We start from the raw sequence: 12,211 nt of genomic DNA on the forward strand, positions 1-12,211 counted from the left end.
GAAGACAGGATGGCTGAATCTGCCTCCAGATCTGAATGCTTCAGTTTATATGTCTATATAGAGGTTTTTATATATATTTCAGTGGGATTTTAAAAATGTTAAGCATCAATTTCAGAAATGGCTTATACTTGGACCTAGCTTCAGCAATGTTCAAACACACTGTTAGAAGCCATAAACCAGGCTTTCCAAAATTAGGAAGTGGCTTTAAAACATGATTTTCAAGGCAGGCAAAATGTCCTGTTGTTAATAATATACCTTAAACAAATCCAATCAAGGAAATCAAAATAAGCTAACCATTGTTTAGATATGTGTATAATTCCTTTACATACACCCACAACTTTTCAGCATGCAGTGAGAATGCACATGCAAGTGTCATTTAGTTTAGCTTCACCTCCTTTCAAGGTACCTTTTTCAGCTAAGGAACAGAATCTGTTTTTAAGCACATACCTGTTTCTGACAGATACAAAACTAACACGTTTAGCACTGCTTCTGAAGATTTTTAACCACCCTCAAGCATGTGGTGACTGTGGCTTACACAATGTGCATGGTTGACAAATTTTAAACTAATCTCTGGTACTGTTCTTACTCCAAGCAATTTTAAAGGTGCCCACTCCCATTACTACACTGAAAAGTAACTTCCTGACTGCAAAGCAGATGCTTGGGTATCATGCAAAGAATAGAAATATCCTACTCAGTGCACTACCAGGGCTGCTAATAAACTTTTAACTTCCTACCACAGGGACTGTATCTTGCCACAAAACCTTACATGGTGAAACTCTTGAGTTCATACATGCAACACACCCTGCTTCCTAAGAGAATGATGCACTTGCTTAGCTGATACTAGAACCTTTGATCCAGCCAAGCACAGCACATACGTGATCTCAAAATGTCACATTTCATAACTCTTTACCGTTCTCACCCTCTCTCCCTCCCCTCTCAACACCAGCCAGCTCCCTGCTGTGAGCAAGCCATCACTTCCACAAGTGTTTTACAGGCAGCTGGTGCAACCACACAGTGCTCCCAGCTCCAGCAGTGCGGGCAAAACAGCACCCCAGGTGACAAACACTGCATTTAAAACCCCTGAACTCTGGTGCAAATACACATTTGTAGTAAGCACCCAAACACATAATACAGAATACGTTTCTTCTCATCCACTGAAAAGATCCACAAAGCTAAAATAATTTCCTTGTACAATTAGCACAAGTTGGCTTGATAACTTGATGAGTTTCAGTGCAGTCTGCACATGCTCCCTTCAGAAAAGCTCCATAACAATCCACACCATGTTATCCAGAAAGTTCATACTGACTGGATTGTTAAAAGACTTCAGGCTTAGAGAGCTTTTTATTTACTGTTTTGTTCCTTTCTTGTTTTACTTCAAAAGTTTTCCCAGCAGCTCTAATCTGTGACAGAATATTAAGCTGCAAAACACCTCCTGTAGCTTTGTTGGTCACAGTTACTGATAAAATCTGATTCCTACTGTTCTTAAAAGGCAAGCGACAGGCTTCACTGGGGTGTACATGACCTTTCCAAAGCCGCGGCCTGGTAGGAAATTGCGTCGATTGCTCTAACCTGTCAATGAACAAGAGCTGCAGAGCTAGCAGGAGAACAAGTTCTGATGCCTGTAGTTAAATAACAGCACCTCAGGAGAGCACATTTATGAAATATCCAAAGGGCTGAAAGGTTACTCACAAAGAATCTCCCCTTTCTCAGGAGCAAGAACTGTCTTCTCCCAGATGCTGCTCTGGCTGAGGCAGGTTATACTGTAGCAGCCTGGGTCTAAAGTGGTCCAGTGCTTTGGAAGAGGTCTTTTTATAGTTTTTTCCATAATTATACTTCATGCAACACTAAACTTCTGGAAGAAATTAATAAATACCAGGGGTCTGAACTCATGCCAGTAGCGCATGAGGCCTACTAGCCTTCTCACACAGCTTCATGGAGGTCTCACGCACTGTTTTCGAGGACCAAGTATCCCCAAACACCACCCACAGCGATCAAAGCTTTTGTCCCCTCAAACATCCCACAACTAGAATTTGCAAGCCTTCCATAACTCACCACACCATGCTAGGAATCAAAGCATTCTTCCCACAGGTTTAAACAAGATGGTTGTGTACAATCACAAAGCTGTCTTCACGCCATACAGCACTGGCCTAAACTTCGACAGCCCTGAGCTCCCATCAAACTCACTTTGTTACACACTTCACTGCTAACTCCTGCAAACCCTTAGTAGCTCCTGGATAGATCCATGGGTTGTACGTGAGTCACGTAACAACTTGTTGAGCAAAACCTGACTATCAGAAGAATCTAAGAGAGTAGAAGTCATGTGTGGTGCTCTGAGCCTGCACAGCAGGCAGGAGAGCACAAGCATAAAAAGAGCTGTTGCATATTTAAGCCTTCTGAGACACCATGCTGAACATCACAACAGTCAAACATACACTGGAGCCCCTGTCCTTGTCCTTTGTCCTTGAGCAAAGTTTTATCTTACCTTCCCTGCACGCTGGTGCAGCAGCCTGCTCTCCACACACCTCAAGGGCCATAGCGTGAGTCCTCCAGCCTGTCTTGTGCTTTGTTTTTTCTCCCGTTTTCATGCTGCTCTCCTGCTGCTTCAAGGTGCCTCCCTACCTATCCAAATGACAGATGAAAATCAAACTGACACCAGGTCTCTATACACATTCTAGTCTTTAGATACTTCAGCAGATCTTAAGAAAAGGCACATTTAGCCCTTCCTACACTTAGTCCAAAGGAAGGGAGCTGGGATGGATATCAGTATCAGCACGTCTGGTGTGATGCTTCCTGAACTGTACCCATCCTTCAGCAAAACAACAGGAAAATCCAAAAGCTAAAGAGTAACTTCTCTCTACTATGAGCTGTTTTACTGCCAGCTTAAAGTGCAAGTGTCTCAAAAGCAGATCTTTTACTACAAGCAATATGAGCTTGAGGTAACTCAAATCAAATGGTTTTCCTTATTTTTTTTTTATTTTCTCAACTCTGCCATCTCTTGACAACTTCCCTCCCTTGTTTAAAAGCTTTTCTAATCCAGAACAGCATAGGAAACACAGTGCTGTGAAGTGCAGACAGTGAAGTCTAGCTGGGTAATTTGGCAACAGTCTTACAATAACTGTTTTTTTCAAACCCATAAGTACACTTTCCTGATGTTCCAGTTAGTATATAAAAAATAAAGCTTAAACTGTATAACTTTTATAAAACCCTAGAGCAGGCGATGCACTCCTTGGCACAATCACACATTTCAAATATAGGATTTTTATCATAGTATTTCATTTTCAGTCAATCGAGGTCTGCATTCATAGATCATTTTTCACATACATTACTCAGCCACTGCTCTTTCTGTCTCCAGTCTGGTAAATATTTTTGCCTTGTGCAAAGGATGTTAAGGGCAATGCAGCCAAGATGAATTCTTGCATTAGTCTCGTAGTTGGCAGTGACATACAGCGAGATATTAGAGCACTATAGTGTCAGGAATGTACAGGAAGACCCAGTAAAGGATGTAGCCTAGAGTTTTATAGCTTCAGTCCCAGGAAAACAAAGATAAAAGGTACACTTCCACTGTAACATAGAGCCAAGTTTAGTAATTTAAAATAATACACCACATCAATTATATTTAACCTACTGATTTATCATCTTCCTGGAGCCAGGCCAGGTGCCTTTGATGACAGCTTGGCCTATTTCATGCAGTGTAACACAGATCAATAAGGAAGTGGTGCAGCATAGTAGATGGTACCCACGTGTCTGCCTAAAAAAAACCAAAATATAGCTTACAGTTATTAAACTGTTCTACTGCTTCCAAACAGACATCAGTATTATATAATGTAATCCAGGTGACATAGGAGAGGAGTTTGGCCATTGGAAGTGCTGTGATTACTTTGCTGCTGAAAGACTGCTGTTTTTCTAACAGGCAGCAGGATATAGCTTCCAGCAGGTTCCCAGTTACAGGGAGTATGCTGGTGTCAGTTTTATGGCCAGACTAGATACAGCTTAAGAGCAGTGCGTAACCAGTCTCTTCTGAGCAAAGAACATTCTGGTTTTGTATATTGATGGTAATTTCTCTTTACAGGTATTAATCCAAACTCTATGAAATCAGACATATTTAGAAGACAGAGAACAGGTTAAACCATTCTTTCTTCCTCCCATTATTTATGCCTACAGCCTTATCAGCATTCAAAGCCACATCAGTTTATCTAACAATACAAAAAAATTTAAACAGCTAGTGAAATCTGTGCATGGCCAGAACTACTTTAATTTAAATTTGAGTTCCCTCAGCTCAGCAAAGAAGGCAGCTTAATATGCAATTAAGGCTGTTTACACAAGTTGATCTACCTGCTACATAAGATGTTAGTATTATAGCAAAAATCATAAAAGAGAAGAAATCATGCAATGAAGGTGATGGAGAGGCAGAAAGTTTATGCAAAATAGACTGCATCTAAGTCTCAGAGTCACCTTCTTCAGGACTGTGAAAATGCCAAACAGCATATGGAACATCATGTTAGTCAGATGGCTAAATGAAACAGAAGAACTACTTCAAGACACAGAGTTTTAGCAGAGTGACTACTGAAATCCCTTCATAAGAGACCTGTACTCTTCTGTTCTTATTTGTACATTTATAATAGGTGTCATAACTGTATATATAAATAACAAAGAAATAATCTCACAAAGGTAAGTAATCCATACAAATTCTACCACAGTAATAAACTCTCTCAGAATTTTATCCTCAGGGCTTCAGATAACCCCATCCAGTGAGGAATTCAATAACTCCATCAGTCAGGAATCAGAAAGGGGGGTGTTAACTGAGTTTGGAAGTAACACTAATGAAACTCTACAGATGCAGCTTCTCAAATGGAATTAATTTGACAAGAATGGAACTCTGAGAATCATTTCAGGCTCATTTTTTTGACATCGTTCAGAGTTAAAATACTTCCAAATTGATATGCTGGAAACCCTAGCGACTGCCTTGATTTTCTAATCTAGTATCTTTGTGGATACAAGCCTGGAAGACAAAAAATTACTGGCACATGGCAGTATTATTTAATCTAACTTGGTCTGCAGGCTCAAAACACTTCATCTAAATGCTTAGGGAATTAACCATACTTAGTATTACTATGACTGAATTTTAATAACCTGATATTAAAGCTGGGAGAGTTGGAAGAGGGAAACATGAAAACTGAGCTACTCATTTTCTCTTTCAAAGATCTGCAAGTTACTCAGCTTTTTCACGCAGTAAGGACCTCCAGGCATGGCAGATACCAGTTTGGTGGGTATTCTACAAATAGGATAAAGTGAAAATGAAGATGTTCCTTTCTTCCAAATAGCTTCCAATTACTGCATGGAAAAAACAAAACCAAAAACAACACCACCACCCCTCCAAAAAAAAAAAACAAACCACCAAAAACAACAACAAAACAACAAAATAAAATACAGAAACAAACAGTTTGAGGCATCAAGAAATAACACAGTACTTTGCAACAAATACAATACTTTTCCAAATGTAGCCTGTTCTGTAAGTGACAAAGACAGCATCTTTCCATGTGGCAATGAAAGATCTCTGAAGTCTGGTGAGATGGTGAGCCCTGAGTTAGCAGGACCATAATAGCTTTACCAGCAAATTACTTCTCTAGCAGCAACAGAAAATAGTTTGGCAAAGGCAAGTCAGGCCTCAGAGCAGGATTAATAAACTCTGAGCAGATTTTCCAGGGTATGTTGCCATGCTAAGAAGCAAACCAAACCGAAACATTGTCTTTGTGCAACTTAGAAAACCATATAACTTTAGGCATTTATCTTTGATATGGACGGCCTATGGGAAGAAAGTCTCACGTATCTATACAGAAAACACAGGCTTCTAAACTGAGCTGGTCTGAATCTTACCATCATCTAATGCCATCTAACAAAACCACAATAAAAAGTACCAGCCTATTTGGATTTCTTACTGATTGGTCTTCTGCTGTGCATGGGATTATTTTCTTCCTCAGTACAGGGAGTTATTTAGAAACTTTTCAAAATCTATCTTTCTATTATTCAGAGACAGATTTGAATTTATTGAACAAGAGCTGGTTTTTACAAATGCTTTTTTTTCTGGATATTTTTCCTTGCATCTTTGCTTTGCTGTTCTTTCCGTCCCCTCCCAAGGTAGATGTGAACCTGAGGCTGCCTGAGCAGGTTACTAATGTTAAACAAAACATCAGCTTGCCATGTCTGTCTCAGCAGAAAGTCAATATCCACTCCAGGAGCAATCAAGCACCCAAGCATGGAGGCTATAAACAAAAGCCTGTAAAAAATGTAGTAACAAAACCTGAAACTAGTGTGAGTAAGGGTTTTCTTGTAAACCTGCAGTTGAAATCAGCTCCATCTAAGAAATTACAAAGGCTTTGATCATCCTGAACTGAATTCTGGGACAAAGAACCCAGTGCATAGCTAAGTGAAATTTTGAACCATGCAATGCACAAGTATCTTCTACTAGGTTTACTGAAATACTAGCAATAAAGTACTTCTGTAACTTTTGCAGCTCCAAATCTTTGATGCACTCAGAATTTTAGCTGAACCACATCTTAGTATCTTTTCTGCTTCTATAAATGCAAACAGTGAGAAAAACATTTGTTTTCTAGCAGCACAGCGTTGAAAAGCTTTACCCAAAATATAAACTCATTTCACATGGGTCACTGAACATACACTGGATGACAAATGCTTTTTATCACTACCAATTTCATGAAGTATCTCAATGAAGAAACATCTACGTGCAGAACAACACTATATGCACTATAAATGGCACCCAGACAGACTGAAAAATAACGTACCCAGCCCAGCAAAGATTGAACCTTCACCCTATGACGGCAGAAATGTTTTCCTCCTTGTGAAAAATCTACAAAGAGACTAAAAATGCCATAGACTTAAAAAATAATTTGTACAATAATAAATATTCCAGATAAGTACTACATAATTTCACCCTTAAATAAGTAAACTTGAGAAACATTTCCAAATCTGGGAATCAGGTGGTGACTGTCAGTGCTACATGCTGAGAATCAGAATGGACAGGAAATTGTTCCTGTACTTACTCACATATATACAATCCTTACCATTGAAGGATACAAGCACCTGTGCTCTCAGGTACATGCTGAGGTACAAGAAATTGATTTAATTTCTTTTTAATAGTGTTTTGTTTCTTCAAAGGGAATGGCCAAACTAATTCTGATGTAATTTATTTAACAATCCAGCCTCCTCAAAACACTTTCCATTCTCAGTCATGCAGTGCTCCCAGCAAAACAGTGGGGGAAAAAAAAAGAAAAGAAGGAAGCACAGAATAAATATCGTTATGAAGAATTTGACAAGGAAATTCATCTCAAGGAACCATCAATTCCTCATGCTTTCAGAATATGTAAGTATTTTACACTAAGAACATCATTAAATTGTTTGTAAATGCAATAGGTATTTATACCCTCCATGCTTAGGTAACTGAGGAACACACACATCCAGAGAAAGGCCTGTTCAAAAATAATTTCAAGAAATTATCAAGAACAGCAGTTATGATAGAAACACCATTATATGACAGCAGTTATAATGGAAACACCTATAAGCCGAAAATGAAACCACCACAAAACAACTGCAACAGCTTACATCAGGGCTTAAAAGCGATCACAGGCTCCAAATTAGCTCCAAATTATAATTATTAATCTCAGACAGCCATCTTGCACACATACATGATGATTCTTGAACTCCTGATTTTTTAAAGCCAAATTTCTGTCTCAATGGCAGAATTTAATCTTTCTTATTTATGGCTGCCTCAATTCCCCAAACAGTTCGCAACTGAAGGAGAGAGGCATCTACAGAGGATGATGTATCTTGCCACACAACAGTGTTGGGCACCCCTCCTTCCTGGCACACTGGTGTCACGGCATTGCCAGGTCATGTTGATTTGTAGCACCAGAGGACTGCAGAAGCCTCAGGTAGTTGAGCAGCCTTAGCTTCCAACTAGAAGCTTGCTGAATTATTTCCAAATTTACTGCTACAGCAAACAGCTGCCAAATGGTCTCACTGCCCACGGCCCAGAAAAGCAGAGAACAATGAATTAAGTTTAGAAGAGATGAAAAGTTTCTGTCTTGCTAGGTGAGACATTATCATCGCATCTACAGGTTTATTTACTTTCAATTGACAAGGTGCCACCCTTGCAGTGCCAGATCACTCTGGAGGACATGAGAAAGATGACAATTTTCCAAGAACAGGTTTATTCTAAATCTATATGGCAAGTGACAGAATACAAGAATACTCATAGTAAAGATCAAGATTCTCTTTAAGACTTATTTTGAAGAAAAAAAAAAGGGTATTTCTGAAGCTTTAGAGTCAGCAATTGTTAAAAAGATGCAAAAGGCAAATCCTGAGTTACATTACTTAAGACACTGAGGGGCTATGTAATGGATCACTTACAGGATACACACCTGGAACCACAAATACCCATTGTTAGTTCACTCCTCTACTAACCTCTGCCTTTGCTTATTCATCCGTAAAACAAAACTGCAATTTCTTACAATCTTAGCTGATACGTGTTGAGAATTGTGATACTTGAGAGGTATCATACAGTTTTGGTGTGAGTCATGATTGTGACTGTACTGAAACATAGTTTGTGAGGACAAGGAGTGAATGGGTCACCAATGTGTAAGTAATGGAAGCCAAAATGACTTGCTGTCCTTAACAGCTCATTTTATTGCTAATGTAAGAGGATGTTAGAAGATGCTTCACAGCGCAAGCAGGGAGCATCGCCCCACCTGGAGGCCTTTGGAGAAAGCACCCTAGAGACATAAAGGCAACATCCAGGATTTCGTAGTCGGGGGTACTGGGGGTCTGAGACCCATGATACCCCCACAACATGCTCTTTCTCTTGCTGTATGATGCCATTACATCAAACTTAACATTCTTTTTCAAATAATTAGTTGCCAAACTTTTACAAAGTAATTTATTTTTATTTATGTATACTATTATATTATATTTTTATTTATATATACAAAGTATTTTATTTATGTTAGATATTTTTGATGGGTTATGAACAACAAACCCCCAAAATTTAACTTGACTAAGAATATAGCTAACCTGGAAATGAACAAATAGAAAGCCTGCTAAAAGCAGTGTGTAACTCTTTAAAAATCTTCATCCTAGCATCCAAAAAATGCAGAATGAAAACCATGTCATTTGGTGCTCCTTAAAATTGTGCACATCTACTAAAAATTACTCTGAATGTTCATATTTTTCTCACATTTAAAAATTATACTAATAAAATACTAGTTTTGATATATTTATACAGAGCTCAAATCACTAACACGTCTATTAAAAAAGAAAGTGCTACTTACTTGGGTTGTTTGGGTTTTTTTAGAGAAGACTTTTTTGCCTTTGGCAAGCTGAATTAGCAGTCTTACAAGAGAGTTAATTTAATGTGTGAAAGGAATTAACATAGGTCATATTTGCAAATAAAAACCTGAAATGGATCAAACAGTAAATACTCTCCAATTCAAAGTCATGAGACAGAATTGAGAAATAACCCAAATTATCCAGGTAACCTCTCTCATCAACTCTCAGTATTGTGACAATTATCTGAAATCTACAGCTGTTCTCGCTAAAGTAAAACTGAGAAAGGAGCAGGTCAGGCCTGTGAAGTGGCCCTAAAACTAAATTTAAAGGTTTTATTCTCCCATGGAGTGTGACTGGTCAATGTTACCACAGCAGCAATGCTTCACTGTGCCATCATCGAGTGCAGCCTCTCCAGCTCCTGCTTGCTCCTCAGACTGCAATTGCTTTATTTCCTCTTGCCATTTCCTTTTGCAGTAACTTTTTCTACTGTGAGATGAGCATAATGAAAACAGCAAAAATTCGAGCCCCTTAGGCAAACCAAAGTCCATCCCAGCTAACTCTCTTACAAACATTTCATATTTACCAAATTCAGCCATGCTGTGTACTGCAGTAATAAAAGCTTCATCTTTTGCACCTTGCTTCCAGCATGCCTATTATGTTACCCTTTGATATATCATATTCTTCTCACCTACAGTGTATTAAAAGTCTCTCTTACTACTGCTGCATTTTTTTCCTCTTAAATGAGGTGTATGAAACAAAGGACATCAGTGACAGTTATTTGGTATTTTTGCTTTCTCAGTTATAAAGGAAGTTTTCCAATATAACTCAAATCTCTCAGGAAGCCCAGATCTGCAAGTTATGAATACCAGACTTGTCTGTTCTTCATTTGTCCTACAGATTATCCACAACTGCCTGGAAACACCTATTCTCACCCACAGTACCCCTTTCCCCATTCAGTCTAGTAGTGTTTACTTCTTCCCTTTTCCTGCTACTTATTTGGAGAAATTAATTTTTGACTCCATGTAATTCCAAACACCTCTTCTTTTATTATGCTCTTCTCACAACACATTTAGTTTCTTGCTGCAAACAGTGGGGAGCTGTACAGCTACTTAAAACACACAGATTTTACAGGATTGGCTGTTTTCTCCTTAATCGAAGGCAAACAACTACATAAAGCCTTTGCTTGCTTCACCATGGCCAGCCTGGGTTGCTCACTCCCACTACAGAAACCAGCCCTGGGAGCCTTTTGCCTTTTTCACTGGCTACTCTTATCTCTGCCTCGTTCTTCTAAAAGATATTCCCACCAGGACACTTCCCTATGCCTCTCATCTGCCTCTTCAAAGTGTTTTTTCCTCAGTTCTCTTCCCAGCTTGATCCAGGTCTCTACAGAGCGACATGCAGCACTGCTGATGCAAAAAGCCCATTCCCATGACGGAGCCAGAGCCTCATCTGGAAACTTCCAAGCATGACCAAGAAGCACAGCAAGGATGGCACACACACAATCCTGTCGTTTTTTTAGGCAGCACTGACTGACCTTAGGGACACCAAGAAATAAGACAGTAACTTATTTATTTTATAGTAACTTATTTTATTTTATAAGACAGTAACTCAGTAACTGCATGCAATACTGAGTAAGCACACTGCAAACAGAGTCGGGACAAAAGAACCACATGTAAATGAGCTTTAAATGGCATGAGCTTTTCTGAAAGCTTTCTGTAGCATGCACTGATCTCTAAAGATGTTTGTAAAAGTAAGAAAGGAAAACCCCATTTTTTTCACTATTTATTCAAATTAGGTAAGTAAATTCTTTAAATCTGACTGGACATACGACCTTATCAGGCAAAATAATTTGAGAGAGATCTTCAGAGATTTATGAACAAAAGAACTGGAAATTTTTGCAGGCTCTAAGGCTGCAAATTGATGGCTTTGGACCATCTGCTTTTCTCCAGAAAGCTTTCCTGCTTTCAGAAAGAAGCACATTTAAATAGAACAAGAGACTTAAGGTCAAATCCAGCAAAGGAAGGTACCCATTATGATGCAATCAATTCAAAAGAGGAGACTGCCGAAAGTCTGCGTGCAACAGAACAGTTCCAGTTCAAATGACAACATATCAAAATAAGTGCTGAGATCCTAAATATGCCAGAGAGATTTATCTTTAAAACTACTGAGCAAAGAGAGGAGGCCCCTGTGATGGAATGTGCAGGAACAAAGTGCTCTTAGGTTATAGGGAGAAGGAAGCTGGATCTATATCCAGGGATGACATACTCAGTTTAACAACTACAACAGAGCCATAGGGACAGGCAAAAAGATGGATATGATAAAGATGATGGATGGAAAACTTCCAAGGTCTAGTGATCATGGTAATATTAGCTTTAAAATTTTGAGGTTATTATTTCAGAAAAAGCAATTCAAATGCATTAGGGTTTTTAAAAGAATCAGCACTTGAATGTGAATGACAGAAAACTGATTGTAATCAGTTATTTTCTGCAACAGTTGGGAATGGAGCAACAAAAAAGTATTTAGGTCACAGTTCAAGACTGAGAACTACACTCAGGCCACAAACATTACCCAAGTAATTTTACATGAGTTAAATCATGCAAACCTTAGTCACAATTCATTCTGAAAGTTCTGGGATTTGAGTTTTGTAGCTGTCTCAGTGTACACCTAATGCTTCATAAAACCTGTGGAAACCAGCAGTGAATAAATGAACATACACATAAATCATAGAATCACAGAATCCCAAGGGTTGGAAGGGACCTCGAAAGATCATCTAGTCCAACCCCCCTGCAAGAGCAGGGTAACCTAGAGTACATCACACAGGAACTTGTCCAGGTGGGCCTTGAATATCTGCAACGTAGGAGACTCCACAACC

This window comes from Melopsittacus undulatus, chromosome 8 (assembly GCF_012275295.1).
Source record: "Melopsittacus undulatus isolate bMelUnd1 chromosome 8, bMelUnd1.mat.Z, whole genome shotgun sequence".
Taxonomy (NCBI): domain Eukaryota; kingdom Metazoa; phylum Chordata; class Aves; order Psittaciformes; family Psittaculidae; genus Melopsittacus; species Melopsittacus undulatus.